We start from the raw sequence: 6,000 nt of genomic DNA on the forward strand, positions 1-6,000 counted from the left end.
GAAGAAGAACAGAGTTGATTGGCGAATATTACATTATTTGATGCATTACATTCTAAACGGTTTCTTAATTTGGTTTTTATTAGACTTAATTCAAAGGATTTTCGCTCGGCAGCCGCTGAACTGTGCGAAAGGCAAAATACATTACAAACAAAGTTGCAAAGTCTCCGAAAGCTGGTTGTCCAAATCCATTCGTTATGAAACCTAATATTTCCCAAAAAAGTTCTACATAAAATTGAGATTCGATTACGTTCGAATAAAGTACCAATTCAGGGAATTGGTCAATTCGTGGAAAAATTGATACGTCGGTATCAGACTTTACTTTTGATGGAGTGTTCAGTTTAATATTTTTCAAGTCTTTTAGATTAAATTGAAATCTTATTGTAGCGATAATGAAAAAACTGTTCATTTATTGGATAAAATTATGCATACAAAATAAACTATTTCATAAGAGGAGAAAATCCGGATCTCCGTCTGTCCGTGCAACGGATAACTTGAGTAAAAATTGAGATATATTAACGAAACTTGGAACACGTATTCCTTGGCACCCTGAGGAGGACCATTGCCACAAAATGGCGAAAACCTATAAAGTGTGCTAACTAAGCCATAAATAAAGTTATAAAAGGAAAATTTTGAACAAAAGATCGCACTAGGAAGGGGCATATTTGGATGCAATTTTTTTTGGGGAAGTGGGCGTGGCAACGCCCCCAAATCGGTTATTTGTATATATCTCGCAAACCAATGAAGCTTTTAATCAGTTCCAATTTTGTGGGTGACAGACGGCAGCAAAGCGAGTTATAAACTCTCATAACAACTGATTGGCAATTATATTTCCATTTTGGTGAAATAAAATTGGATAGAAAGCAAATATTGCGATTGTTAGCCCCACAACTAGTACAAAATCACTAATTACTAAACAAATATACATAAATACGTTATTATTAGATCTTCCATTTTAGAAAAAATTAGCATGCGTATGTTTTTGTTTACATTTAATTGAAAAACAGGTGTCACTACTGCATGTTTTCATTCACAATAGATTAAAAGCGGCCATGTTTAAGAATGTTGCCAACGAAAATGCCTCGAACTCCCACCAACTCTCTAAAATTTTGAGGAATAAATGGGAGTTAGCAAACGGAGTTAACTGAGATAACTCTCGAATAAACCCCGATTAAAGCAGTTATTCCGAATTAACGCCGCCGTCAGTCAGGGTTATAAGTCGTATTTCTTTATTTTCGGGCTAAAACTACGCATTTATATTATAAGCGATTTCTGGAAAAATTACAGTTTGATGCCTCAGGGAATATGGTGAAGTGAAAGGTGTGGCATTTAAAGGTAGAGTATCGTTAAGCCCATGACTGGGTCGCGTTAACTGGTGTAGCACTGCAGTCCAGTCGACTGGTGGCATTTATATAAAAACGGCAAAGTGGTAATATGACAACATTAGTAATATGAGCTCTTAGTGGCAATATTGCTATAAGTCAGCTATTTTTTATTTGTATAAAGTAAGTGCAAGTAATTAAGGGTACTCATTTATTGTCGCAAACTTATGGCAACATCGCGAAACAACTGTTAATTTCTACATGGGTTTACTGTTGTTATTCCTTATTCCTGACTACTTTTTGCAAATAAAAAGGCAATATTGAGAGCGCTCATTTAATACATGTTAAATGAGTACCCTTACCCGGACGTTATACGTTCAAGAAATAGCTTTCAAGATGCCACACATTCACACTTTTTTACTATCGCACTCTCACTTTTCGAACTTGAAAGCCGTCTTGCTTTTATTTTTTTCAGGCAAGAAGCGTTTCAAGTTGATGATCAAGATATTATCAGCTGAGTATAGAGTTCTCCAATTTTGAAATTACAAATATCAAAAATTTAAAATTTATGACGAATAAAGTTGAAATAAGTAAATTATTCCCTTTTATGAAATTGTACACAGACAGTGCTTTTTATGGAACATGAATCAACCGACGTATCTACTGAATGGAATTAAAAATAAAGACTTATCAGGCATGTGCTGGAATTCGTTTTCGCATGAAATTATCATCGAAAACAAAATGCCATGTGCTGTATTTCACTGTTCCGTTTTCGTTTTCGAACATCAAATCGTAGCGATTTAACATGTACAGTGATCCCCGATTAAGAGTTTTCTTCACATATCGGTGGTTTGTAACACTTAAAACTAAAAGGGTTAGATATAGAGTCATATATATCAAAGTGATCACGGTGGCGAGTAGATTTGAAATCCGAATGTCTGTCCGTCTGTGCAAGCTGTAACTTGAGTAAAAATTAAGATATCTTGATGAAACTTGGTACACGTGTTTTTTGGCACCATAGGAAGGTTGCTTTCGAAGATGGGCTACGCCAACAAAATGGCATGAAAGTTATAAAAATAAAATTTAGTACAAAGGATCGTACTATGAAGGGCCATATGGGGATGTAAGTTTTTTGGAGAAGTCGGCTTGGCCCTGCCCCTACTAAGTTGTACATATCTCGTAAACTACTAAAACTATATCAAACAAACTCTAGAGTCATTTCCTTTAGGCATTTCCGTATACAGTGCAAAAATGGATGAAATCGGATTGTAACCACGCCTGCCTCCCATACAAAGGTTATGTTGAAAACTTCTAAAAATTCTTTAATTATGTAAGGAAAAACACTAGAAACCTTAAATTTTATAGTAAAGATAGCACAGAAGGGTTACAGTCAAATTGGTATACAAAATTTGAAATGGGCGTGGCTGCGCCCACTTATGGGTCAAAAACCATATCTCCGAAACTAGTTGACGAATTTCAACCAAATTTAGTTCGAACCATTTCCTTGACACCCCAGTTCTATAGTTTGAAAATTAGGGAAATCGGTTTACAACCACGCCACATATACAATTTTGAAGTTCATCTGATTCGTTCTGTTTACAATATATAGCTTAAGTGCCAGTGAAGATATCGGAACCGAATCTTGTACAAATATTGTATTTCTAGTGTGGCAAAGTCCGTATAAAAATCGTCGAAATCGGTCTATAACTTTTCAAGGTCCCGAGCATGAGGACCCTAAAGCTTGTGGCTCATTTTTATACTATCTAACGAAAAATGGCAGAAATACTGAATTTTATTGAAATATAGTACGATAGGGAAACATGTGACCCCGTATAAACATTGAACAATGGGCGTGGTACCGTCCACTTCCAGGTCGAATCACATATCTTAAGCGCTACAGCATTTTTTTGATATCCTAATGTTTAAACGGCCTACTTTCTATATACCTGAATTTTAAATTCAACTTTTCATTTTGCAATATATAAATCTAGAACCAATGAAAACATCGGAATCGGACCATAAGTTTATAAGGCCCTAGATACCTTGTAGGAGAATCTAAGTTTCCATTGCTGTTCTTATACTGAAAATATTATATGATTTGTAAACTATGTTAAGATATTAATGGGCTTTTCCTGACAATAATGTGACCTGGAGCTAAAAATTTTGTAAAATCGTCTCAGTAATTCCACGTATTCATTTCGATAGCATTACGCCATTTGGTAGTAAATATTACAGTTATTGGTATGTACTTTCTTACAGAATTAATAATTATTAGATAAAAAAAAAATATATAGTCAAAAAAAAGACAAGACCAAATTCGACGGTTTCCTCCTATTTCGGGTCCTACGAATCGAACTGCATCATTACTTTTTTGAGTTACAATCATGGTTTCATACAAAATTTTTTTTTGAAGTTTTTCATCAAAGTGGCCCATTGTAAGAGAAAGGCACTTTTTTCTTCGGTCTCTAACTTTTTTAATGTTGACTTTTTTGGTAAACTTTCTTTGGCAAAGCTTCTCAGAATAAGTCCGTCTTTAAGTTCTTAGATGACTGTAAACCCCAAAATCAATGTTTTTTGTGTCCTTATAGCCAATATGTCGAAAAAACTGAAATTTAATCCTTTTTTTTATGTTTTTGCCCTCAGGTTTCGTCAATATTTTAATTTACCCTTTGATACTTATACATTAAGTGACATCTTGTAATAGTAAGAAACTTAAGCAAAGACAACGTTCTGAGAAAACTAACCATTAGAAAAAAAAAACTTAACAAAATTTGTATTTTTTTAAAAAGCTACACTAACTATGTTTGTATGCTATTTTATTCTTTTTGTATCTTATAACTGTTATCAATAAGTATCATAAATTGGAAATATTTATTTAGGAGAAAGAGAGCTTTCAACCTATACGGACGTGTTTTAGGAGAAAGAGAGCTTTCAACCTATACGGACGTGTTTTTGATGCGCTCCGTGATAATTATCTAAAGCAAAAAGAAAATACACAATATACAAAACAATTTATAAAGTGCATTAAGCTAAGCTTTAGCCAATAACGCTGAAAGTGTCAAGCAAAACAAAAAAAAAAACACAAAAATAAAAGTGTGCAAATAATAAACAAATAATAAATAACAAACTATAAGTGAGCAAAATAAACAATAACATGAGCGCTGCGCAGCCTCACCAACAAGGCCGTAGGCATTCTCTAAATGTCTACTTTAGCTTTGTCGAGCCTGCTAAACCAGCTCCTACCAACAAACAAGGCAAAGGCGAGAATGATGAGTCATCACAGCGATCAACTGAGCAGCACCCGAAGCAGAGCTTAGAAACAACAAAAGTAGCAGAGAATGACAGTCAACAACGGCCAGCAACAAACATGAACGCACCGAAGCAGGTACCTGCAAGCGAGCAAACAGCGAAGAAAAGCATAACGCAAGGTGAGAATGTACAAATCAAAAAGAGTCCATCTGTACAGATTGGCATTGACCGCTACGTCAATATTAAAAGGAAATTAAGTCCTGTGAGGTCAGCGGTCAATCCTAAAAAGTTTCAAGGCGGCACGCCAATCAAGAATAAGCCTGAAATTTTAAATGGCAACAGATTTGCCTTACTAAGCAATGATTCTGATGATAATGCGAAGGGTACCACCACAGTCGCTTATGCCAAACCGCCCCCAATATATTTGCGCGAGCGTAGCTCAAATACTCTTGTTGCTAAATTAAGCGAAATTGTAGGTACAAAAAACTTTCACATAGTGCCTTTAAAAAAAGGCAACATAGATGAAACGAAAATACAGACTTACACTGAGAAAAGTTTTATGGATGTTGTTAAGTTTTTGTCAGATAAAAATAAAAATTATTATTCCTATCAGCTGAAGAGCTCAAAGGGCCTAGCTGTAGTAATTAAAGGTATAGAGTCTTCAGTAGACTCTAGTGAAATCAAAGAAGCTATTGAAGAATGTGGCTTTGAAGTTAAAACTGTCATAAACATCTTTAATAGAAATAAAGTACCGCAACCCATGTTTAGAATTGAATTGATGCCGAATTCTAACCAGCTTAAAAAGAACGAAGTGCATCCAATATATAATTTAAAATATTTGCTGCACCGTAGAGTAACCGTAGAAGAACCACATAAAAGTAACGGTCCGGTACAATGCACCAACTGCCAAGAGTATGGGCATACCAAATCATATTGCACTCTACGCAGTGTTTGTGTGGTATGTGGTGATTTACATCCCACTTCAAAATGTATCCTTAAGAAAGAGGATTTAAACAAAAAATGCAGCAATTGTGGAGGAAGTCACACTGCCAATTACAGGGGTTGTCCTGTTTATAAAGATTTGAAATCGAAGTTATCACAGGGAATTCAAGCACGACGTAACCAAATGCTACATACTCCCCATAATGAAATCATAGATACCACAGACCATATTCCTAAACCCGGTATACTTAAAAAAATTGATGTACAAGGTAGCTATGCCAATGTTGTAAAAGGCAACACTGTACAAATGCAACTACCACAAAATCCACCAAATGGTGGTATTGAAAATATGATTATAAATCTAACGCAATGTATGACACAATTTATGTCTACTATGCAAAATATGATACAAGATTTAATAAAATCACAAAACCAAATGCTGCAAACTTTATTAAGTAAAAAATGAGCGTACTAAATATCTGTATATGGA

Source organism: Zeugodacus cucurbitae, chromosome 6, assembly GCF_028554725.1.
Source record: "Zeugodacus cucurbitae isolate PBARC_wt_2022May chromosome 6, idZeuCucr1.2, whole genome shotgun sequence".
Taxonomy (NCBI): Eukaryota; Metazoa; Arthropoda; class Insecta; order Diptera; family Tephritidae; genus Zeugodacus; species Zeugodacus cucurbitae.